Here is a 27,162-nt window from a genome sequence, read left to right on the forward strand (position 1 = left end):
CTCCCCTGAGTACATGGTGCTGCCAGAACCCCTGAGACTCAAGCAGCTGCACCACTTCCACACCTGGCCTTCAAAGGGGTAAACGCAAGTCCTCCAGGGAAGCCTCAGGAACAAACCCCAGTGTATGACCCACATGCAAAGGTGGAAATAAAACCACAATTGAAGCCCAGGGGCAGTATGACTAAGGAAGAAGACCCAAAACTTTCCCACCAGCTGTATAAGCTGCAGATTAAATCCACACGATCAATTAGGCAGACTCTGTGTCTATGGAATATATAAAAGGTCATTGAGAGCTCCCACAAAAGAAAATGCACTAGTTCTGACAGCTGTGGACATTGGAGGCAAGAACACACAGCAGTAGGACCAAAATTAGAATCTGAGCTGCCCCCACAATAGGTCCAATAGCACAGTGTTAGAGGGCATCCTAGGCAGGTGAGGTGGACTGTGACTCCCAGAGAGGGAAAGGACTCTGACAGCAGTGACTCAAGAAAAACATGTATTTTTCTTGTGTTTTGACTTGTCCTGTAGATTCCTTTGGATTTTTTTTTCTTTTCTTTTCCCCCTCTGTTGTAGTTGTGGATTTTATTGGCACTATGAAATCTAATTAAGCATTTAAACTTTTTCTTTTTCTCAGTCACACTTTTTATTGTTGCTATAAACCTCTGCCTCTACATTGGGCTTTTGCAGTTCTGTGGAGTTTCCCTTTCTCTCTCTCTCTCTCTCTCTTTATTTAGTTTTAATTTTTAGTTTTTTAAACTTAAAAAGTATGATTGTTATTTTTATTAATATTTATTTATTTATTTTTATTTTATATATTTTTATATATATGAACAGTATGAAAAGTACATGAACAGCATGAACAGTATGAAACGGCAAAATGATAGGATACTGAAAGAGGAACTCCCCAGGTCAGTAGGTGCCCAATATGCTACTGGAGATCAGTGGAGAAATAACTCCAGAAAGAATGAAGGGACGGAACCAAAGCAAAAAGAATACCCAGCTGTGGATGTGACTGGTGATAGAAGCAAGGTCCGATGCTGTAAAGAGCAATATTGCATAGGAACCTGGAATGTCAGGTCCATGAATCAAGGCAAATTGGAAGTGGTCAAACAAGAGATGGCAAGAGTGAATGTCGACATTCTAGGAATCAGCGAACTAAAATGGACTGGAATGGGTGAATTGAACTCAGATGACCATTATATCTACTACTGCGGGCAGGAATCTCTCAGAAGAAATGGAGTGGCCATCATGGTCAACAAAAGAGTCTGAAATGCAGTACTTGGATGCAATCTCAAAAACGACAGAATGATCTCTGTTCATTTCCAAGGCGAACCATTCAATATCACAGTAATCCAAGTCTATGTCCCAGCCAGTAACGCTGAAGAAGCTGAAGTTGAACGGTTCTATGAAGACCTACAAGACCTTTTAGAACTAACACCCCAAAAAGATGTCCTTTTCATTATAGGGGACTGGAATGCAAAAGTAGGAAGTCAAGAAACACCTGGAGTAACAGGCAAATTTGGGCTTGGAATACGGAATGAAGCAGGGCAAAGACTAATAGAGTTTTGCCAAGAAAATGCACTGATCATAACAAACACCCTCTTCCAACAACACAAGAGAAGACTCTACACATGGACACCACCAGATGGTCAACACCGAAATCAGATTGATTATATTCTTTGCAGCCAAAGATGGAGAAGCTCTATACAGTCAGCAAAAACAAGACCAGGAGCTGACTGTGGCTCAGACCATGAACTCCTTATTGCCAAATTCAGACTTAAATTGAAGAAAGTAGGGAAAACCACTAGACCATTCAGGTATGACCTAAATCAAATCCCTTATGATTATACAGTGGAAGTGAGAAATAGATTTAAGGGCCTAGATCTGATAGATAGAGTGCCTGATGAACTATGGAATGAGGTTTGTGACATTGTACAGGAGACAGGGATCAAGACCATTCCCATAGAAAAGAAATGCAAATGGCTGTCTGGGGAGGCCTTACAAATAGCTGTGAAAAGAAGAGAAGCGAAAAGCAAAGGAGAAAAGGAAAGATATAAACATCTGAATGCAGAGTTCCAAAGAATAGCAAGAAGAGATAAGAAAGCCTTCATCAGTGATCAATGCAAAGAAATAGAGGAAAACAACATAATGGGAAAGACTAGGGATCTCTTCAAGAAAATCAGAGATACCAAAGGAATATTTCATGCAAAGATGGGCTCGATAAAGGACAGAAATGGTATGGACCTAACAGAAGCAGAAGATATTAAGAACAGATGGCAAGAATACACAGAAGAACTGTACAAAAAAGATCTTCACGACCCAGATAATCACGATGGTGTGATCACTCACCTAGAGCCAGACATCCTGGAATGTGAAGTCAAGTGGGCCTTAGAAAGCATCACTACGAACAAAGCTAGTGGAGGTGATGGAATTCCAGTTGAGCTATTCCAAATCCTGAAAGATGATGCTGTGAAAGTGCTGCACTCAATATGCCAGCAAATTTGGAAAACTCAGCAGTGGCCACAGGACTGGAAAAGGTCTGTTTTCATTCCAATCCCAAAGAAAGGCAATGCCAAAGAATGCTCAAACTACCGCACAATTGCACTCATCTCACACGCTAGGAAAGTAATGCTCAAAATTCTCTAAGCCAGGCTTCAGCAATATGTGAACCGTGAACTTCCTGATGTTCAAGCTGGTTTTAGAAAAGGCAGAGGAACTAGAGATCAAATTGCCAACATCCCCTGGATCATAGAAAAAGGAAGAGAGTTCCAGAAAAACATCTATTTCTGCTTTATTGACTATGCCAAAGCCTTTGCTTGTGTGGATCACAATAAACTGTGGAAAATTCTGAAAGAGATGGGAATACCAGAACACCTGATCTGCCTCTTGAGAAATCTATATGCAGGTCAGGAAGCAACAGTTAGAACTGGATATGGAACAACAGACTGGTTCCAAATAGGAAAAGGAGTTCGTCAAGGCTGTATATTGTCACCCTGTTTATTTAACTTCTATGCAGAGTACATCATGAGAAACGCTGGGCTGGAAGAAACACAAGCTGGAATCAAGATTGCCGGGAGAAATACCGATAACCTCAGATATGCAGATGACACCACCCTTATGGCAGAAAGTGAAGAGGAACTAAAAGCCTCTTGATGAAAGTGAAAGTGGAGAGTGAAAAAGTTGGCTTAAAGCTCAACATTCAGAAAACGAAGATCATGGCATCCGGTCCCATCACTTCATGGGAAATAGATGGGGAAACAGTGGAAACAGTTTCAGACTTTATTTTTCTGGGCTCCAAAATCACTGCAGATGGTGAGTGCAGCCATGAAATTAAAAGACGCTTACTCCTTGGAAGGAAAGTTATGACCAACCTAGATAGCATATTCCAAAGCAGAGACATTACTTTGCCAACAAAGGTTCATCTCCAGTCAAGGCTATGGTTTTTCCTGTGGTCATGTATGGATGTGAGAGTTGGACTGTGAAGAAGGCTGAGTGCTGAAGAATTGATGCTTTTGGACTGTGGTGTTGGAGAAGACTCTTGAGAGTCCCTTGGACTGCAAGGAGATCCAACCAGTCCATTCTGAAGGAGATCACCCCTGGGATTTCTTTGGAAGGACTGATGCTAAAGCTGAAACTCCAGTACTTTGGGCACCTCATGCGAAGAGTTGATTCATTGGAAAAGACCCTGATGCTGGGAGGGATTGGGGGCAGGAGGAGAAGGGGACGACAGAGGATGAGATGGCTGGATGGCATCACTGACTCGATGGACGTGAGCCTGAGTGAACTCCGGGAGTTGGTGATGGACAGGGAGGCCTAGCGTGCTGTGATTCACGGGGTCGTGAAGAGTCGGACACGACTAGCAACTGATCTGATCTGATCTGATATATTTTTATATTTATTATTATTTTTTCAACATTTATTCCTTTGTTTGCTTTTCCTACTGTTCTTTTCTCCTTGCAGTTAACCTTTAATGTATATAAATCTTCATCTACCTCTATTTAACTTTGCATATCTATTCTTTCTTTTCTTTTTTCCTTTCCTCTCAACTTATTTGTTAGTTTTATTTTCATTGCTTTATTCCCCACTTGGCACTTTGCTTTACTTTTGTGTTCTGGTTTGTGCTTTAGTTAATTTTGTTCTTAACTGGTAAATATAATTTTGATTTCCTTTGTTTGCTAGGTCAATCTGCTGTACTTTATTTTTCTTGGACTGTTTTGATTTTGCTTATGGGTATATATGTATATGTGTATATGCCATTATTTTAATTATTATTTGACTGATTTTGTAACTGCCATTTGTCTGGGGTTCCTCTTTGGTTTCTCATTTTGGGGTATTTGTTTTAATCTCCCTTAATGCCATAACAAACCACTTGTGGAATCTTCATTCCTAAGCAGAGATCAAGCCCTGAGCCTTTGGAGTGGGATCACTGACTCCAAGACCCTAGACTACCAGAGAACTAACCCTAGGGAGTATCAAATAGTGAGAACTGACCCAGAGGAAACCACTTGAATACAAGACCCGGCATCACCCAACCACCAGTAGCACCCTGTGCAGGATGCCCCATCTAAACAACAAACAAAACAAAACTACAAACCCAATCGTCAGCAGACAGGATTATCACCTCACTCAGTCTTGCCCATCAGAGGAAAAACAAACAAAAACTCAGTACAAATCTAACCCTATAAGAAGCTTACACAAACCACTGGACCAACCTTACAGAGCAGAAACCAAAAGGAAGAAAGAATTCAACCTTGAAGCCTGGGAAAAGGAGACCTCAAATATAGTAATTAAAAAAAAAATAATGAAAAGGCAGATAAATACTACACAAATGAAGGAAAAAACTAGAAACACAGAAGTCCAAATAAATGAAGAGGAAATAGGCAAACTACCTGAAAAAGAATTCAGAATAATGATAGTAAAGATGATCGAAAATCTTGAAAACAAAATGGAGAAAATGCAAGAATCAATTATCAAGGACTTAAAAGAAATAAGAATAAGCATACAGAGACAAACAACACAATTACTGAAATTAAAAATACTCTAGAAGGAATCAATAGCAATATCTGAAGCAGAAAGACAAATCAGTGAGCTGGAAGATAGAATTGTGAAATAACTTCTGAAGAGCAGAATAAAGTAAAAAGAATAAAAAGAACTTAGGATAGTCTCAGAGGCCTCTGGGACAACATCAAATGCACCAACATTCAAATTATAGGGGTCCCAGAAGAAGAAGAGAAAAAGAAAGGGTATGAAAAAATTTTTGAAGAGACGATAGTTGAAAATTTCCCCAACATGGAAAAGGAAATAGTCAATCAAGTCCAAGAAGCACAAAGAGTCCCATACAGGATAAAACCAAAGAGACACATGCCAAGACACATACTAATCAAACTAACAAAGACTAAACACAAAGAAAGACTATTAAAAGCAGCAAGGGAAAAGCAACAGGTAACATACAAGGGACACCTCATATGTTTAACAGCTGATTTTTCAGCAGAAACTCTGCAGGCCAGAAGGGAATGGCAGGATATGTTTAAAATACTGATAGGGAAAAATCTACAACCAAGATTACTGTGCCTGGCAAGGATCTCATTCAAAATTGATGAAAAAATAAAAAGCTTTTCAAACAAGCAAAAGTTAAGAGGATTCAGGACCACCAAACCAGCTTTACAACAAATGTTAAAGGGACTTATATAGTCAAGAAATACAAGAGAAGGAAAAGATCTACAAAATCAACCCCAAACAATTAAGCAAATGGCAATAGGAACACATATATCAATAATCACTTTAAATGTAAATGGATTAAATGCTCCAACCAAAAGACACAGATTGGCTAAATGGATACAAAAACATGACCCATATATATGCTGTCTACAAGAAACCAACTTCAGGCGTAAAGGCACATATACACTGAAAGTGAGAGGATGGAAAAATATATTTCATGTAAATAGGAAGCAAAAGAAAGCTGGAGTAGCAATCCTCATATCAGACAAAATAGACTCTAAAATAAAGAAGATAAGGAATGACACTACATAATGATCAAGGGATCAATCCAAGAGGAAGACATAACAATTGTAAATATCCATGCACCCAACATAGGAGCTCCTCAACACATAAGACAAACACTAACAGACTTAAAAGGAGAAATTGCCAGTAGCACAATAATAGTAGGAGACTTTAATACCTCACTCACACCAATGGGCAGATCATCAAAACAGAAAATGAATAAGGAAACACAAGTCTTAAATGATACATTAGATGAGATGGATCCCATTGATATCTTCAGGACATTCCATCCAAATGCAGAAGAATACACCTTCTCAAGTGCACATGGAACATTTTCCAGGATAGACCACATCTTGGGTCACAAATCAAACCTCAGTAAATTTAAGAAAATTGAAATTGTATCAAACATCTCCGACCACAATGTAATGAGACTAGACACCAATTACAAGAAAAAACTCTAAGAAACACAAACACGTGGAGATTAAACAATACAATTCTAAATAACCAAGAGGCTACTGAAGAAATCAAAAGGGAAATCAAAAAATTTCTAGAAACAAATGACAATGAAAACACAACTCAAAACCTATGGGATGCAACAAAAGCAATCCTAAGACGGAAGTTTATAGCAATACAATCCTACCTCAAGAAACAAGAAAAACATTGAATAGACAACCTAACTTTACACCTAAAACAACTGGAAAAAGAACAAAAAAATCCCAAAATTGGTAGAAGGAAAGAAATCATAAAGATATGAGCAGAAATACATGAAAAATAAATGAAAGAAACAATACTAAAGATTAATAAAACTAAAAGCTGGTTCTTTGAGAAGATAAACAAAATTGACAAACCTTTGGCCAGACTCATCAAGGAAAAAAAGAGAGAAGAATCAAATCAATAAAATTAGAAATGAAAAGGGAGAGGTTACAACAGACAATGCAGAAATACAAAGGATTTTAAGAGACTATAATGAACAACTATATGGAAATAAAATGGATAACCTGGAAGAAATGGACAGATTCTTAGAAAAGCTCAATCTTCCAAGACTAAACAAGGTAGAAACAGAAATTATGAACAATCCAATTACAAGCAGTGAAATTGAAACTGTGATCAAAACTCTCCCAAAAAACAGAAGCCCAGGACCAGATGGCTTCACAGAATTCTATCAAACATTTAGAGAAAAGCTAATGTCCATCCTTCTAAAACTCTTTCAAAAAATTACAGAGGAAGGAACACTTCCAAACTCATTCTATGAGGCCACCATCACTCTGATACCAAAACCAGACAAAGACAACACAAAAAAGAAAACTACAGGCCAATATCATTGATGAACATAGATGCAAAAATCCTCAACAAAATTCTAGCAAACAGAATTCAGCAACACATCAAAAAGCTCATACACCATGATCCAGTTGAATTTATTCCAGGGATGCAAGGATTCATCAATATATGCAAATTAATCAATGTGATACACCATATTAACAAATTGAAAGATAAAACCATATGATAATCTCAATAGATGCAGAAAAAACCTTTGACAAAATTCAGCATCCACTTATGATTAAAACTCTTCAAAAAATGGGCATAGAAGGAACCTACCTCAACATAGTAAAGGCCATATATGATGAGCCTACAGCAAACATTCTCAGTGGTGAAAAACAAAGCATTCCCCCCAAGATCAGGAACAAGGCAAGGGTGTTCACTTTCACCACTATTATTCAACATAGTTCTGGAAGTCCTAGCTACAACAATCAGAGAAGAAAAAGAAATAAAAGGAATCCAGATCAGAAAAGAAGAAGTAAAGCTCTCACTGTTTGCAGATGACATGATACTGTACACAGAAAACTCTAAAGACATTATCAGAAAATTACTAGAGCTAATCAGTGAATTTAGCAAAGTTGCAGGATACAAAATCAACACACAGAAATCACTTGCATTTCTATATACTAACAATGAAAAATCAGAAAGAGAAATTAAGGAATCAATCCCATCCACCATTGCAACAAAAAGAATTAAGTATCTAGAAATAAATTTACCTAAGGAGACAAAATAACTGTACACAGAAAATTATAAGACATTGATGAAAGAAATCAAAGATGACATAAACAGATGGAGAGATATTCCACGTTCCTGGGTAGGAAGAATCAATTATTGTGAAAATGATTATTCTACCAAACGCAATGTACAGATTCAATGAGATTCCTATCAAATTACCAATGACATTTTTCATAGAACTAGAACAAAAAATTTCACAATTCATATGGAAACACAAAAGACCCCAAATAACCAAAGCAGTCTTGGGAAAGAAGAATGGAGCTGGAGGAATCAACCTTCATGACTTCAGATTATATTACGAAGCTAGTCATCAAGACGGTAGGGTACTGGCACAAAAACAGAAATATAGACCAATGGAACAAGATAGAAAGCCCAGAAATAAACCCATGCACCTATGGGTACCTTATTTTTGACAAAGGAGGCCAGAATATATATACAATGAGACAAAGACAGCCTCTTCAATAAATGGTGCTGGGAAAACTGGACAGCTACATGTAAAAGAATGAAATTAGAACACTTCCTAACACCCTACACAAAGATAAACTCAAAATGGATCAAAGACCTAAATGTAAGACCAGAAAAGATAAAATTCTTAAAGGAAAACATAGGCAGAACACTCAATGACATAAATCAAAGCAAGATCCTCTATGACCCACCTCCTAGAGTAATGGAAATAAAACAAATGTAAACATGTGGGATCTGATTAAACTTAAAAGCTTTTGCATAGCAAAGGAACTATAAGCAAGGTGCAAAGACAACCCTCAGAATGGGAGAAAATAATAGCAAATGAAACAAGTGACAAAGGATTAATTTCCAAAATATACAAGCAGTTCACACAGCTCAATACCAGGAAAACAAACAACCCAATCAATAAGTGGGAAAAAGACCCAAATAGACAGTTCTCCAAAGAAGACATACAGATAGCTAACAAACACACGAAAAGATGCTCAACATCACTCATTATTAAAGAAATGCAAATCAAAACTACAATGAGATATCATATCACCTCACACCAGGCAGAATGGCCATCATCAAAAAGTCTACAAAAAATAAATGCTGGAGAGTGTGTGGAGAAAAGGGAAAGCTCTTGCACTGTTGGTGGGAATGTAAATTGATACAGCCACTATGGAAGATGGTATGGAGATTCATTTAAAAACTAGGAATAAAACCACCATATGACCCAGCAATCCCACTCATAGGCATGTACCCTGATGAAACCAAAACTGAAAAAGACACATGTACCCCATTGTTCATTGCAGCACTATTTACAATAGCTAGAACATGGAAGCAACCTTAGATGTCCTTCAACAGATGAATGGATAAAGAAGTTGTACATATACACAGTGGAATATTAGTCAGCCATAAAAAGGAATGCCTTTGAGTCAGTTCTAATGAGGTGGATGAAACTAGAACCTATTATACAGAGTGAAGTCAAGTCAGAAAGAGAAAGATAAATACCGTACTCTAACACATATATAAGAAATCTAGAAAAATGGTACTGAAGAATTTACTTACAGGGCAGCAATGGAGAAACAGACATAGAGAACAGACTTGCGAACATGGAGAGAGGGGAGGGGAGGGTGCGATGTATGGAGAGAGTAACATGGAATCTTACATTTGCTGTATGACTCAGGAAACCAAAACAGGGGCTCTATATCAACCTAGAGGGGTGGGATGGGGTGGGAGATGGGAGGGAAGTTCAAAAGGGAGGGGATATATGTATACCTATGGCTGATTCATGTTGAGGTTTGACAGAAAACAACAAAATTCTGTAAAGCAATTATCCTTTAATAAAAATATAAATTAACTTTTAAAATTATATAAATGTACCACATACTCTTTATCCATCCTCTGTTGATGGACATTCAGGCTGCCACCATGTCCTGCCTATTTTAAATAGTGCTTCAGTGAACACTGGGGTGCATGTACCTTTTTGAACTAGGCTTTTCTCTGAATATATATGCCCAGGATTGGAATTGCTGAATCATATGGTAACTCTATTTTTAGGTTTTTAAGGAACCTCCATATTGTTCTCCGTAGTGACTGCACCAGCTTGCATTTCCACCAACAGTGTAGGAGGGTTCCTTTCTCTCTACTCTCTCTCTCTCCAGTATTTATTGTTTATAGAAATTTTGATGATGGCCGTTCTGATTGGTGTGAGGTGATACCTCATTATTGGTTGATTTGCATTTCTCTAATAACTAGTGATGCCAAGCATCTTATTGTGTGCCTGTTGGCCATTTATATGTATTCTTCTGAAAAATGCCTATTTAGGTTTTCTGCTCATTTTTGGATTGAGTTGTTTGTCTTTTTGATATTGAGCTGTTGCAATACATGTATTTTGAGTAGTTCCTAAATCAAAGGGGAAAACAGCTAGAATGCATATACTTGGCATAACTGGGAAAATTTGAATATCACAAGATATTATTGAATTAATGTTGATTTTCCTAGGAGTGGTAATGGTGATGTAGCTGCATACAAAATGTTATTGTTCTTTGGGAATGTGTTGAAATATTTGGGAGTGAAGTGTCCTATATAGCCAATTTTCAGATGATTTTTTAAAAATATTAAAATATATATTATATATATATATAAATAACTATATGTGGGAGGGGGAGAAAGGTGGGAGCAACAGACTTGGTAAGAATTTAACAGTTGGTGAATCTTAGTATAGGTTTGCGTGAGTGCTCAGTCATTCAGTCGTTTCTGACTCTGTGACTCCATGGACTGTAGCCCGCCAGGCTCCTCTATCCATGAGATTTCCCAGGCAAGAATACTGGAATGGGTTGCCATTTCCTTCTCCAGGGGATCTTCCCCACCTAGAGCTTGAACTTGTGTCTCCTGCATCTCCTATATTGGCAGGTGGACTCTTTACCACTGCCCCACCGGAGAGAAACAGGACTCCCCTGGTGGTCCAGTGGTTAAAACTTTGCACTTCCAATGGCAGGGGAGAGGGTTTGATCTCTGTTTGGGGAACTAATACCCTACATGCTGTGTGCTGCAGCAAAAAAAAAAAAAAACCCTACTGCTACTTATCAGCCATCAGTATTTCAACCTTGAACATTGAGTCAAATTATTCTGTAAAAATAAACTACCTAGAAAAAAATGGGGACCTTAATCCTCTAGGTCAGCTATTCTCAAATATTTTGGCTTTAACACTCCTTTACACTTTTAAAAATTGTTTAGGATTCAAAGTATTTTATGTTTATGTGAATTACACATATTGATACTACCATGTATTATTATTCAAAATTGAAATTAAGAATGTTTAATAGGGCTTCCCAGTTGGTACAGTGGTAAAGAATCTGCCTGCTGATGTAAGAGACACGGAGTCATGGGTTTGATCCATAGGAAGGTTTGATCCACGGGAAGATCCCCTGGAGGAAATGGCAACCCACTCCAGTATTCTTGTCTGGAAAATCCCATGGACAGAGGAGCCTGGAGGGCTACAGTCCATGGGGTCGTGAAGAGTCGGACATGACTGAACGCACACATACATACACACACTATTTTGTAAATAATTTTAAAAATGACAAATAATATATTTGTATTGTCTGAGACAAATATTTGCAAGAAGTGTCTGCTTTATTGCAAGATAGCTGGATTGTCATATCTACACCCAATTTTTTACAATATGATATTTTGGTCAAAGTATATGAAGAAAATCTTGCTTTCCCCATATGTAGTTGGAAAAGAAAGGAGTATTTTAATAACCTTTTTAGATAGCTTTGAATATTCTTTGATACTACACTAAAATTTGATAACAGGCAGTTTCTTAAAGGTGAGTTGCAATGTGGAATTTGAAGCTGTATTAATGAACATTCAAAATGTTACATTAACCCCCATTGGTCTGTCTCACACTTGAACAGATCTTTTTTTACTTATGCATGATTTTGTAACATCAACCATTGGCCATTTGGAAAATATTGACTCACAGAGTCATGTAACTCATCTGAATGTTAACACATCTCATGATCCAAGAGAAACCTCACATATTTGTTAACATCACTATCAATCTCATCAGAAAAGTCAGTAAGTATTGGGAAGCTGCCATGCTCGTAGTGGCAGATGCATTTTCCAAAATTCTAATATTTGCTTGTAAGATCCAATTTTTCCCACTGGCAGCTAACATTGTCAGGTGTTTTCCTTAAAGTGACAAGTCACTTCATTAATCTTTAAGAATGTGCCTGCCAAATACCCAAGTCTGAATAAGCACAGTTTGTCAGTCACACTTTCAAATAAAAACGGTGTTAGGTGAGGGGAAACAAGACTAGTTTAGCTTGCAACTCAAATGATCACGCTAGTGCTTTTCTCTGAGACGACCATCACACTTTGGTACATAATTGCCTTATGGGTACTTTGCATGTTGTCCCAGAATATTAAAAAGATGCTCATTCCAGGGCTGAGGTGAATAAAATTAATATTTTTCTACTTTATCAGGGACATTCATTTCCTTAAATGAAACCAGCTCTTCTGAGAGTGCACAGTGTTAAGACCAGAACGACTAGTTCATAGCACCGTTTGGTTCTGTGGCCATAATCGGTGCTAAGTCTCCCTCCGTTTTACCCACCAAGGCTTTTGTCCCATCAGTGCAAATGTCAGCACGGTGAAAAGGGTAAGTAATGCTTTACTATTATCATGTAATAAATCTGACTTGTGGGCTTCCTGAAACTCTCACTGACCTCCATCCTTCACAGCCTGGGCCTCTCGTGAGTTCCCGCCTGGATTTCAAGCATCCCACTGAAGATGCAGACCAATGTCTAGCCTGAACCAGCCCTGGGAGCTACTTTCACCCCTTCTGGAATGCCTTCCTCTTTCTTACCTCCGGGTTTCCCCTCCCTGTCACCTGGCTAGGTGCTGTGCATGCTCAAGCTCTCCACATAGGGAACCGTCCCTCCTTGTGCCTCTACGTAACATCCATCATAGTGGATGGTGAATTCCCACTCCAACCCTTCCTTCTCCCACCAGGCTAGGAGCTCTGTGAAGTGTTCATTCATTCATAAAAACACACATTTAGTGAGCTCGTGTTAGGGTGCTGGGGATCCCCAGGGAGCAAGATGTGGAACCTACCTTCATAGAGGTAGATAGATGCTTGAAATCCAGGCGGAAACTCACGAGAGGCCCAGGCTGTGAAGGATGGAGGTCAGTGAGAGTCTGGTAAGAGGACAGGAGGAGGCAGGAAGAGTGGGCATAATTTCTCAGCAGTGCTTCCTTGTGGGTGTCAGGCACAGCCAAAAGTTTGACCCCAGTTTGTTTTGAATCAAAGGGAACTTCTCTTTCTTCAAGTCACTTGTGACTTTGGGGAGTAAGGACATTGCAGAAGACAGGGAGTTGTGAGTAAAGGATCAGAATTCATCATGATTGTCAACTTTCCCTTCCTAAAGACTTTTCATCCCAACTCTCCTCACAGAGGAAGAAGACTCAGGCAAAGCAGCAGACTTAGGAGCAGAAATCGAAGAGTCGCTTTAGGTTATGTGCATGCTCCCTCTCAAGTCTAACCTCCTCTCGCTGCAGATTAGGCTTTAAGCAGCCTGCAAACTTGGAGGCAGTAAAGACTACATCATAATAACTATCTATTAAACTTCAAAAGGAGGAAAAACTTAAAACATGAATGGAGCTAATTGCTGGCTGCCACAAATTGGTTCCTGGGCATTCTAAATGGTTTAATAATTGGTCTAGATACCATTGCAATAGGTGCCATATATAAATACAAACACAGAGAGATGCAGAGATAACTGACAGGCTGTGACCTCGTCAAGTTACAGTTTAGCCTAAAGGGGAGAATTTTACTGTTCAGTTTGCTTGTCATAATTATCTGTCACAAAGTAGCCAAAAATGACTCTCTTGTTTAACAATTACATTACCTAAAGACTGGAGTCAAGGTGAAAGAAATTAGACAATTACTATTTTGGGCTGGGTGTCAGGATGCCTGGGGGTCACGCCAGGCTCTGGAGCAGCCAGCTGTGTGCCCAGGCCAGTTGCCTGTCTCCATTACTCAACACACTTGTAATGATGCTTCAGCTCATGCATTCACTTATTCATTAATTCAATACATATTTATTAAGCACCTACTGCATTCCTGGCACAGGGCTAACTACTGAGAGTACCAAGAGGCAATAAAATTTAAGCCATCCACTAGGAAGGTGATGCTGAGAAACTGAAGTCCAGGGCATGATGATGCTGTGGAGGTATGTCCCGGGGCTGTTGGGGGACAGTGGAGGAGGTAAGTGGACTGTTGGAGAAGATGGGTGAAATCTTAAGATGGGGAGGTCTTTGAACTGGGTTTTAAATGATTAGCAGGAGTTTGCCAGGTAAAGAAGAACAGAATTATCAAAGTAACAGGAGCATGGTATCAAAAACATGAAAAAGAAATGTTTAGGGAACAGTGAGTGTCAGGTGGATGCAGTTAGACTATAAGGAACTGATGAGGGGGGTCAGTTAATCCTGAAGGGCTGTCTGGGTATTCTCTTGTAGGCTCTAATGCAGTGGTTCTCAAACTTGAGTGCACACCAGCATTACCTGGAAGGCTAGTTAGCACAGATTGCTGGGCCCGTCCCCTGTTCTGGGGTGGGGCCTGAGAACTGGCATCTCTAATAAGCTCTCAGGTATGGCAGATGACCTGGGAGGGAAGATGGGTTCAGCTGCGTCTTATCCTGATAGCACGACGCTACCCAAGTCGCCTCACCTCCCTGTGTCCTAGTCTCAGTTTCGTCCTTGGTGGAACTGGGGGTGTGGATGCTGCCTGGCAGCCTTTTGTCTGCCAGCTGCATTAATTAAAGAATGTGTGTGAGCTCTTGGAATACATCAAGTGCTAGGCAGTTCCAACCAGTCCATTCTAAAGGAGATCAGCCCTGAGTGTTCTTTGGAAGGAATGATGCCAAAGCTGAAACTTCAGTACTTTGGCCACCTCATGTGAAGAGTTGACTCATTGGAAAAGACTCTGATGCTGGGAGGGATTGGGGGCAGGAGGAGAAGGGGACGACAGAGGATGAGATGGCTGGATGGCATCACTGACTCGATGGACGTGAGTCTGAGTGAACTCCAGTAGTCGGTGATGGACAGGGAGGCCTGGCGTGCTGCGATTCATGGGGTCGCAAAGAGTCAGACACAACTGAGCGACTGAACTGAACTGAACTGAAAGCAGTTGCTGATACTTAGGCCACCTGGCGTGAAGAGCCAACTCATTGAAAAAGACCCTAATGCTGGGAAAGACAGAAGGCAGGAGAAGGGGATGACGGAGAACAAGATGGTTGAATGGCATCACTGACTCAATGGACATGAGTTTGAGCAAGCTCCTGGAGATGGTGAAAGACATGGAAGCTTGGAGTGCTTCAGTTCATGGGACCACAGAGTCAGACACGACTGAGCAACCGAACAACAAGACATATTTTTCAACAAGGTGAAAAATATGTTTATGTACATACACACAGACACATGTGTATCTTTCAGTACTTCTTTTAGCTATCAAAAACTCCCTAAGTCCCTTAAGGAATCCAAGAGATCTGTCAAACCTGTTGTATGGTTGCTCTGTGTGTGTGGGTGTGTGCATGTATGTGTGTACATGTGTGTGCATGTGAAGGAGAGAGAGAGAGATCGCAAGACAAAGGAGTGAGATAATTAGAGTAGAATGGAGTGGGAAAAGGAGGCCAATGTTAATTCCATTTTTATCTTTGAGTTCTGGTCTTGTTTCTGATAACATCTTAGAAGATCTATAAATTAAAACAGATCCGGAGTTAGGAATCTTCAGCTAGGAATTTCTCCCTCCTGTCAAATAAAAATCTTTGCTGGGACCCTTAGGGACTTCCTGGGTTCTCTGAAATATCAGCACTGTTCTCCACAAGCCTAGAAATAGGCAGTATTGATAAGGCTCACACTGCATGCACCCACACTCTTTTAACAAATGAGTGTCTAGCTAGTTGGAGGGAACCTTTGCTTACCCTTGGTGTAATTCTCCACCTCTAAGGTATTGGGGCTTCCAGAATCCACCTCCCAATGCAGGAGATGCAGGAGATGTCAGTTCAATCCCTGGGTCAGGAAGATCTCCTAAAGGAGGGCATGGCAACCCACTCCAGTATTCTTGCCTGAAGAATCCCATGGAGAGAAGAACCTGGTAGCTACAATCCATAGGGTATCAAAGAGTCAGACACAACTGAAGCAACTTGGCATAGCATACTAGGGTATTGACTGGCCAGGTTGAAAGAGCTCCTTTAACTAAACATGACTGAAGTTTTCCTTTCATCAGGAAGGGCATGGAGGCTGTAATATGTTATTCTGGAGTGCGTTGGCAGGTACACCCCGGAATGGCAGGCTATCAGCTTACACACAAGGGAACAATTACCCGGGTGGCATGGTTAATCGCAGGCACTTCACCATGGAAAAAGAAAAATAATACCCTTCCCATCTCATCCCACGGAAAAGAAAGGAGACATCTACCAGTTTGTAAGAGGATAATTGCCTAATTACCCCATGAAGGTTGTTATTTCTGTTAGGTCCTTAAATCAGATTGAGGAGGGTGAAACCTGATCCTTCCTTTAGTGATGAAAAATGTTATTGTAGGATTTGGTTTTCACACAGTGTCTCCCACAGCTGAAGGAAGAATTTACTAATCTCAACCAGGATAGCTGTGGAGGCAGCTGGTGTGGGCAGAGGAAAGTCCACAGTGGGGAAGCAGGAGCTGGGGCACTTCAGGTTGGTCCAACAGGATTGTTTAATTACTTGGAAAACCTTTCTCCTGAGTGTGAGGAGGCCTCTGCAGAATACATGACTCATAGCATATTAACTTCTGAATGTTTTAGAAATGAAGCTTGCCTTAGTTTTCAGCTACCATTAAATCCCCCTCAAGGCATTTTAGGAAAAAAAAGGAGGGGTGTTCTGGCGGTGATTATCAAACCAGAACCAATCCCCAGCCACACACAGGGCACGCCCAGAATGTTGCCTACTCTTCAGGGAAAGGAACTAACATTTCTGGAGCACCCACTGCATGTTCCAGCATTTTTTTCTCCCACTCTTTGCTTTCAGAATGGGGAGGCCACCGGGCCACTGCTCCACTGGCAGAGCTCGGCTCCTCTGCGTTCCCCTCTGTCCCTCTCTGGCAGCGGAGGGTAATAGGCAGGAGACCCGTAAAACAGAGAGGTCAAGGGGAGAACATGCAAGAATGGGAGTGGGAAAGAAAACTTGGCATCACCTGGATGTGGAGAAGGGCTGGCCTTGAGGGAGTGCCAGGGCTGGTGCCAGGAAGAATCGCCAAACGGGTGAAATGTGGCTTTGTTCTCACTCTCTCTGGTTCTAGAATGCCCTCCCTCCACCCCTGACATCCAGGCATTAGCTCAGCAACTATTTATTAAAAGCCTCCTAAGTTTTAGGTATCGTAACGGGCATTGGGGATACGGCAGTGAACAATCAAACACCAAGCCCCCCTCAAACAGCCTACATCCTAGAAGTTTCTATCAGTGGCTTCAGGTAGTCTTGGGCTGCTGAGAAGTCCCTATTAGGGCACCTCCTTACTGTCCCTGTTTACAACGCACACGCCCTGCTCCCTGCCTCGCAGCCCTCTCTTGTGATCACATGCGCACAGGTCTACGCACACGCACGGACATACGCGCACACACACCCGCTTACGCACCCACCCTGCGGGGCAGTCCCTTCCTAAGCCAAGGCGCAGCACGCAGGTGCGGGCAGTAGACGCGCGCGTGCGCCCAGGGGCCGCTTATCGCCAGGCCGCCTCTGCGGGTCCCCTGCAACGTGCGGGCGCGGCCAGAAGGAGGCCGGCGCGGAGCGGAGCCCGGGGAACGTGAGTCCTGACTGGCCGTTCCCCTCCGCTCTCACAGCCGGGCTCCGCGCTGCGGACAGGTGGGCAGCGCCCCCAGGGTCCCAGGGTCCCGCTCCCGCTCCCTTTTCAGGATTCCCTCTGGGCGCCCAGGTGGGAGGAGAGGACAGGCGCGCCCGAGGCGCGGGTTTGTGCGAGACGCGCGGGGAAAACAGTTATCAAGCGCTTTGGGAACAGCTTTGGCCCTGGGTCTGTGGCAGAAACTTGGACTCCCGGCCCTGAAACCAGGCCCAGGACACTGTCAGGAGGTGCGGGCCTGGCCCTCGGGGCTGGTCCATTAGCTGCTGCTTCCTTCCGGGGCGTCTGAGTCGGTGGTTAATTTCCCACCCGATCAGTCTCCGCGGCGTCTGCTCACGAACACGCTGGTTTCTTCCTGGGGCTCCTCTCTGATCTGACTCCGTACCTGGTCACCTTCGTTCCCTCAGGTCAGTTGGCACTTGTGAGAAGTTCTCAGGCTACTCCTACCCGCCCCCCCCCCCCCACTCCGCCCCATCCTCTTGAGGAGAGGGGTTAGGAGGAGGGACCCCCCTCCCGGCTGGGACCCCTGGCTTGGTTCAGAAGCCGTCAAGTTGGAGGGTATCCCATCCTGTCTCTACGTGGCAGGGGCAGTCCTGCTTTCTGGGGGGATGGGCCCCCGACAGGCTCCTCCTGCAGTCCCTGTGGATCAGAGTCAACAGCAGGTGACTCACACAGAGCCTGGTTCTCCCTCCTTGCAGGGAGAAGAGAACTCGGTGACCCTGGGTTGGAGTCACCTACCAGGGAGCTTGGGGGAGAAATGCCCTCATTGCCTGCCTATTAGCACTTGCCCCTGGAATCAGCACCTTTTATAGGAACAGTTAGACATGTATCATCATCCCCATTTCACAGGGCAGGAGAGTCACACTTGGGTGGTTAAGTGACTTGCTGAAGTTCACTAATATGGGAGACAAACTAGAACAAACTAGACCGCCTTCAACTAGTTTTATTACTGATAAGAGTTCATCTTCCTGGTTCTTTAAAGCAATGCTAATTTTGGCAGTTAGGATGCACTCTTGCTCCAGACATGCCCGGTTCACCTCTGCCCTGTAGAAAGTCCTTCTTCCTCCTAGACCTCTCTCACAGTTTCCCCAACTTGCACTGCCACTCTCCCTCTCACCAGTGCAACTCCTACACACCCGTCAGTTCAGTTCAGTCGTTCAGTCGTGTCCGACTCTTTGCGACCCCATGAATCGCAGCACGCCAGGCCTCCCTTTCCATCACCAACTCCCAAAGCTCACCCAGACTCAGACCCAGCTAAGAAACCCCTTCCTGTGTGAGCCTTTCCACTCCCTCTGGCTCTCACCCATCTCCCTTTACTCCATGCACCAGTGTTTACAGTCTGGGCCATAAAATCTAGCCTTCATTTTATCATTGCCTTTTCCGACTCACTCATCCTTTCATTTTCATCTGTCTTATTCCATCAGTTGGGTGGTCTCCCTAAGGGCAGGGACTGTGGCCTAGGCACTTGCTTTACATTCCCCGTGGTTTCCATCAAGGTGCTGGGCAAAAGTCTCACCCAGTGTCTCCTGCATGCATGCTAAGTCACTTAAGTTGTGTCCTACTCTTTGTGACCCATTGGACTGTAGCCTGGCAGTCTCCTCTGTCCATGTGATTCTCCAGGCAAGAATACTGGAGTGGGTTGCCATGTCCTCCTCCAGGGGATCTTTCCAACCCAGGGATCAAACCCCTGACTCCTGCATTGCAGACGGATTCTTTGCCACTGTGGCATCAGGGAAGCCCACACCCTGTGTCTCTTGTTTGGCTGATTGACCAGATTCACTGTAAACCTGGTCAAAGATGGGTCCAGGAGCTTCTGTTTCAAGCCTTTGAGGGGTGGTGTTACTGGGCTTCCAGCCATTAATCAGCTATCTGCAACTCCCCCTCATTGAGTGGCTTGCCCGCCTGGTTCTTCCAACCCATCAGGAAAGATTGCACCTGGATTACCTGAGAGGGAGAGACAGCTTAATTGTATTCTCTGTTCACATCAGGATATCCAAGGACTGCTTAGACCAGATGCTTCTTTAACAATGCCCTTGTTATGCAGTGATCGTGGATACGTCAATGAAATACAAACACAACATGAAATACACAACATGAAAGATCTGGTCTAAATTGAAACAGAGGGCTTCCCTGATAACTCAGTTGATAAAGAATCCACCTGCAATCCAGAAGACCCCAGTTTGATTCCTGGGTTGGGAAGATCCCCTTCAGAAGAGAAAGGCTACCCCACTCCAGTATTCTGGCCTGGAGAATTCCATGAACTGTATAGTCCATGGGGTTGAAAAGAGTCCATACGACTGAGCGACTTTCACTTTCAAATTAGAACAAACTAACAAAAACCAGAAGGTGAATTATTGTTTCTTTGAAGGAGGAACTCCGTGTTTTGTGTCAAGGGGAGGGCGGTTTGAGATTGTTCAAGTGCATGTCTGGGGCCAGGTCTTTTCCTGTTACCCTCTCTGTGTGTACGAGTGAGTGAGTGAAGAGAGTGAAGTCTCTCAGTTGTGTCCAACTCTTTGTGACCCCATGGACTGTAGCCTACTACGCTCCGCCATCCATGGGATTTTCCAGGCAAGAGTACTGGAGTGGTTGCCAGTTCCTTCTCCAGAGGATCTTCCTGACCCAGGGATCAAACCTGGGTCTCCCACGTTGTAGGCAGATGCTTTACTGTCTGAGCCACCGAGTGCTTACTCTTATTCTTGTAGTTGATAACATGTTTTCACATCCATCATCTTGTTTATTCCCCACAGAACTCTGAGGAAGAATAATAGTAGTCACTAATCACAACAATGTTTATAAAATGTCTATAATTATTTAACAACTACTATGTGCTGGGTACCATTCTAAGGACTTTATGTGTGTTAAGTCATTTGTTCCTTCCCATTTTACAGATGCAGATACCGAGGCACTGAGACTGCCAGCAGCGTGCAATGGTGGGAATGTCCCCAAGGCAGAAGTGAATCAAGATTCTTGGATGATAAGAGCTCCATTGAAAGAAAAAAGATGCACTAAGTGAGGAAACCAACATTGAACACCTACTCTACCAGGTAAGACTGTTTAGAGCTTTGTGGGCACTTTCTCACCAGATCTTCACAGTTACACATCAGGTTATTGTGTCTGCGCTGTGACCTGCCCCCACATTTGAAGAAACACGGCCTCATGAGGTCAGCTGGCTTGCCGCAGACACCTGGCTAGTGTGTGGCTGATCCAGGACCTGATGCCAGGTCTGCGGACTCACGCCCATGTTCTCCGTGCCCCATGTCAAGTGCTTGGATGGCTTGGCCTTCTCTGGCTCTTTGTTTCTCAAGAAGAGGGGTGGGGGGCAACGTTTATTTCACTGGCTGGGTGGTGAGATCATTATCACTCTTACAAAGCAGGTATTAACTCTGTAATTGTACATGGCACTGAGCAGAGCAATGAACTATTTTGTACACAAAAATAATTAAGTAAAGTCCACAGGGAGGAACTCTGCCTCTGGGAACAAAGGATCCCCAGTGAGTGAAGGTGTCAGGGTAGCCCGAAGAGCCAGCATCCTAGCACACATCCTCCTTGGCAAAAGTGTGTCCTTGCTGACAAGAAGTGGCACAGGGGTGTGTGGGGTGGCTTCCAAACCCATCACCGCTTCTGGGAAGTACCTCTGAGTGGTCAAGACTTTGGAAGCAGATAAAGGTGGGTTTGAAGCCTTCTTAGTAGCTGTGTAAGCTTGGACCAGTTCCGTGACCTCTCCAAGCTTCATTTCCCATCTATGGAAGTGGACTGAACGTGTATGCTTCTGTCAAATGAAATGATATACGTAATGCACTTAGCACTGCTGCTGCTGCTGCTGCTAAGTCGCTTCAGTCATGTCCGACTCTGTGTGACCCCATAGACAGCAGCCCACCAGGCTCCCCCGTCCCTGGGATTCTCTAGGCAAGAACACTGGAGTGGGTTGCCATTTCCTTCTCCAATGCATGAAAGTGAAAAGTGAAAGTAAAGTGAAAGTGTCCGGGACTCTTAGCGACCCCATGGACTGCAGCCCACCAGGCTCCTCCGTCCATGGGACTTTCCAGGCAAGAGTACTGGAGTGGGTTGCCATTGCCTTCTCCCCAGTGCCCGACATGGAGTAAGCATGTAATCATCGATAGCTCTTGTTTCAGCTGTTGGGTATGTGTCTTGCTCCCAGCGTGGATTTTAAGGATAAAGGGAAGATTCATTTTCCTAGTGGAAAGGGGGACTTGGGACAGCACAGCAGAGGCGCCCCTTCGATGCCCCAGTGCCCTTGGCTGTCACAGGCAGCTTGGCCCTTTGTTTCCTACTCACTCCTCCTGAGACAGCCGGGAGAAGGAGGGGTGGGGGGTGCCTGGCCTTTCCGGGCAGCCCCTACAAGTCTCCTATTCAATAGTTGGTCTTTAGCTCTTCATTCGGGAGAGTCGTGAAGCTTTCTAGGTGACAGGAAGTACACCTGGTGAACGGTACACAGTAGGAATTCAGTAAGTGCTGACTGCCTGGGGTATCTGGGGTCCAGTTTCCCCAGACTCACAGAGGGGGCTGGGCCCAGACAGTACTTGCTGAGGAGTAAAGGGCAGAAGGGTAAAGCGCATCTGCGTGTGAGGGGCTGTGCCATGCCAGGTGGGCCACTGTGCCTGCAGCCCGCATGAGTCCCCGGAGTGTACGCCCTTTACTCACCCAGAGCTGGGCTGAGAGTAACCCAGGGTACACGTTGCAGAACATTCCTTTTGTTTCTACCTGGCAGAGCCCCCTGCCCAGCACTGGCTTCCTGCTTAATGGCCCGTTCGGGATGGGGAGGCAGGGGAAATGTGCAGAACTCAGGGAGAAAGAGATTAAACTCACAATAAAACCAAACCCAAACATCACCGCCTTCCCTCTCGTCCTCCGCAGCCCTGACCCTGAGCTGTCTCTCAGCCAGTTTCCCTCCCAGGCAAATAATATTTATTCCAGGAGGCCCTGACACACTAGGCCAGAACAAGACAATGCTTGATTGTTCTTCCTCTCCCCTGCGGCAGGCGATGTGCTGGAGGAGAGAGCGTGAGGGAAAGGAGCTGCCCCCGCCGCTCCCAGTGGGACTGGCTCTGGGAGCTGTCAAAACAGGCCACGATCAGTGCTGGGGAGGGGTGCCGGGCAGATTAGTGCGGCTGCTCTCGAAGTTTCACTCTTTTACCCCAGTTCCTGGCAGCTGTGGCCACTTAAACAGCTTTGGCTTCCATTAAACAGGAGAGTCATTAAGTCATGGAGCTTAATGAAGCTCTAAAGGGCCCAGTAGTCATCCCTCGGTGAAAAGTGCCAATTCATTGCTTGGGAGATAACAAACCTGGAGACTGTGACTAAGTCAGAGGTGAGCAGCTCCAGGCCTGGATTGACGGCTCACCTCAGCGTGACCCTGCGCTGAGAACCAGCCTCGTGTGCAGGTGGGAAGAGGTAGGTGACCACTTGGACAGAGTTGGACTGCTGGTTTCCCCAGCTGCTCAGCTGGTGTTTGGGCTAGAAAGAGCCAGAAAGTTCTCCCGTGGTTACTGGTTTTTATTAATCGGGGCTAACACAGAGTGTGTTGTCCTGAAGTGTATCCCCCACCTGAATCAGGCCACCACCATCAGGGGCTGGACCAGGGAGTTAGTCTGCTTCTCCTCCCGCCCCCGACCCTTGACGTTAGGGATTTTGCCTCATCTGTTGCGCCTTTGAACAGTCCCTGGCATGGTGCTGGTAGAACGTGTACAGGAAGTAGGGAGGACAAGTGAAACCCCAGGGCCACCTCTTTTACCTCCTTTGGGCTGGAACCCACTTGTCACCTTCAGTGACAAGTGACTTGTCATTGGCTGGAAATGACCATGCACAGGAGCTGCAGTGGAGTCCTACCCAGCATGTTCAACCTTTCCTTTATTCTGATTCACTGAATTCTCATCCTTAGGCAAGGAGGGCAGGGAGAGGTATTACTGTCCCCATTTTGCAGATGGAGAAACCGAGGTTCAGGAAAGTAAGTGACATCCAGACATCGGATTCCTGGTCTAGCACTCCGTGGTCTCTCATGCTTATATGCAGCACCGGTGACCATTGGGCTACAGGACTTGGCTCCTTACCTGATCTTCATCCTGCTCTTGGGGCCCCTCCAGACCAGGCCAGACTGCCCCTCTTACTCAGAGGCCAGATATTGGGCAGGAATCAGAAGAGGAAAATAGTCCAAGAGCCTGTCTCCTGGCCCATTTCCCCAAGGTTTGAAAGCTGTCAGGAGAAGGATGGAGAGATTTGGTTCTGAGGCCACTCTCAACAAGGGAGAGTTTTCCTTCCTTTAGCCATCTCATCTGCATTTTCACTCTCTGCTCTCTCGGGGCTGGATGGGAGGAAGGGTCACACCTGCATAGAACCACGAGCTTGCAGACTGTGGAAACTGGCAGGGATACTTGCCTGGGGGGACATTTAAAGGACATGGTGGCTCCCAGGACTACCTGGCTCCCTGTGACTCCATGGGTAGGAAGGACATTCAGCCTTGCTACTGTCCTGGGATGGCCAGCCTTCTGGAAACACCTCTCCTTATAGGAACAGGGCCTAGGGAGGCTAGTCCCTGGCTGGGAAAGCTGGCTGAGTGACAGTCTGGCTTACCCCATGTGGGATTACTCAGCCTGTAAAAGTCCTGTTTGTTTGTTAAGGGAGAGGCAGATCCATAACCCATCTGTTGACACCTGGACGGCACAGCGGAGGGAGCTGCACCTCTCTGCCCGGCCCTGCAGCCCCACTGTGGTTTTCCTGCCAAGCTGCAGTGGTTGCTGGGAAGAACACCTGGTGGGTGAGTGATGGGAGAGCTTCCCGCTGGCAGCAGCCACCTCTGCCCAGAGCCATGCTCATCACTGGGTGCCATGGAGGGCCCAGGCAGGAAGCCTGAGAACACTGTTCCAGACACATCTGCCGTAGAGCCGTGCCCTGGAGTGAGCCTGACCATGTCGGTGAGACCCAGTTCACCATCTCCCAGGGGCGGGCTCTCCAAGAACCTCTTTGCAATCTCCCAGCCTTTCTTTCCATGGCTATGTTAATCTTGGCTCCAAGACCAAATGAGTGGAAGATTCAGGGGGTTTTGAGTGTTAGATTGCAGGTCTGAGCTGAGCACACCACGCCTTCACTCCAGGCTCCTCCACTTTCATTCTAATGTTAGGAAAGCAGAGGAGAGAAACTGGCTGTTGGTTGACCTTGTTTCATGGTGTCATCAGAGGACAGGTCATTATTGTAAGAGTGGTGTTTGGAAAAAGAACGGGGTCAACGCTTAAGATACATGGGCTCCTGTCCTCCCTCTGGCCTGAGCCAGCTGTGTGACCTTGAACAGCGAGTTAGTCTTTCCACATCTCCATTTCCTCAACCAGGAAACAAAAGAAATTGGATTGATGTCTCCCAGCGCCCCATCCAACTCCAACATTTTAGACTGTACAGCTGCGAACCTCAGGACTGATGTCGTTCATTTACAAAGAAAATGTCACCAACATCCCCTCCCCGCCCCCAGGAGGATGTGGTCTGAGTTGTTCTCCCTGTTGTGATGGTGGGTCTGCAGTGCTCCACACCCGCCTGCCCGTCCCCATTGTCCGCCGTGGTTCCCATGCAGGAGGGCTGACCCCCTTGCCTCTGCTGTCCTCTGAGTCTCTGGGAGGACACCGTCAAGAAACCACTCGAGGCTGGTAGGTCTGGGCCTCGGTTCCCACCTCAGGAAACTGACTTGCTGGTTGACTGCAGGCAAGACTTGGCTTCTCTGAGCCACATCCGCCAAATGGGGCAAAAAATTCTCCCTGGGAAAGTGCTTCGGGATGAGCACGGAGGCTGAGGATCCAAATCCCAGGCCCTTTGGGAGGCAGTGGACCTCTACTAATGGACCACACACTCAGCAGGGCTTTGTGTCCCAGTGTGCTGGAACCTTGGCCTCCTGGCACGTGCTGGTTGTCTTGCCCACATGCATTGTGAACAGGGATCAAGATGCCCTCTTTTTGGATTAGTTCTGCATTTGGTTCTGGGACTGTGAATGGCTTTGCAGTGCCTTTCAGTGAGCTCTTTTCAGCTTCACTCATCAGGCCTTGGTTGGGGAGCTCTGTTTGCTTCCAGCTGACTCAGTGTGGTTGCTGAGCTGATGCTGTTGAGTCACTCGGGCAAGGCCCGTTACTTGCCAGACATGGCTCACTTGGACCCATCTTTCCAGGGTAATGAACTCATAGGATTAAACTGAGAGCTCCTTCCTTCTCCTCTACTTTCACCTCCTAGCTTTCCATCAGCCCCCACCCACCCCCACTCCACCACCACCCCCAGCTTCTGGTCCTCAGGTGGGACGTCTTGAGCCAGGGAGCAATTAGCCAACTCAGACTTCAAGATTCTCCCTAGAAGAAGTTGCTGTTGTTGTTGTACAGTCTCTCAGTCGTGTCTGACTCTTTGCGACCCCATGGACTGCAGCACACCAGGCTTCCCTGTCCTTCACCATCTCCCAGAGCTTGCTCAAACTCACGTCCATTGAGTCAGTGATTCCATCCAACCATCTTGTCCTCTGTCATCCCTTTCTCCTAATTTCAATCTTTCCCAGCATCAGGGTTTTTTCTAATGAGTCTACTCTTTGCATCAGGTAGCCAAAGTATTGGAGCTTCAGTTTCAGCATCAGTCTTTCCAATGAATATTCAGGATTGATTTCCCTTAGGATTGACTGGTTTGATCTCCTTGCAGTCCAAGGAACTCTTAAGAAGTTGAGCACTGGCCTGATAACCCTGGGATGAAGCAGGCCTGCTTTACAGGAACCCTTGGAAGGATATGAGTATTTTTTTCTTTTCCCAGTGAGACAGAAATCTCTTTACTGAGTTTAAAAGCCAAGTTATATTTTATTTTAAAAGCTTCAAAGTACATCAAATGTAAGAGATGACTTTCACTATCAAAAGCAATACTTTTATAATGTCCGGTTCTCTCTACATAGAATATCCCATTTGGTTTATTACAGTATAATTAGGTCCTCAGTATCTATTTTATGACTAGGTTAAAGCCAAACCCGTGTTCCCTGACTGTAAATATTAATATGATTTCTCAATTAGTACCTTCCTTATTAAACCTAAAATGCCATCATGAGGCATATTATTTTTTGTAAAACTAAAGAAGAAAAATTGTTGCCAAATTAACTCTGATAAAATATTTTCTTATTGTTTCATCATGTTTTCTTACTAAAATCTATACTGATTAAATAAGATCATTTAGAAGTTTTTAATCAATTTAAAAGTTAACTCCTATGTGTATGTGAAAAAGAAAACAATTTTGAAAACTGTTAAGGT

General features: G+C 44.3%; 1 long non-coding RNA gene across 2 annotated transcripts in view; it reads left to right on the forward strand.

The window, feature by feature from the left end:
• The first annotated feature begins 17,742 nt into the window (after nucleotides 1-17,742).
• Nucleotides 17,743-27,162, forward strand: part of LOC113886337 — a 28,114-nt gene continuing 18,694 nt past the window's right edge. For both annotated transcript variants that reach the window (XR_003509416.1, XR_003509415.1), the window contains exons 1-2: nucleotides 17,743-17,901; nucleotides 20,785-20,940. This is a non-coding gene — a long non-coding RNA (uncharacterized LOC113886337). The remainder of the gene's footprint in view (nucleotides 17,902-20,784; nucleotides 20,941-27,162) is intronic.

This window comes from Bos indicus x Bos taurus, chromosome 29 (assembly GCF_003369695.1).
Source record: "Bos indicus x Bos taurus breed Angus x Brahman F1 hybrid chromosome 29, Bos_hybrid_MaternalHap_v2.0, whole genome shotgun sequence".
NCBI lineage: Eukaryota > Metazoa > Chordata > Mammalia > Artiodactyla > Bovidae > Bos > Bos indicus x Bos taurus.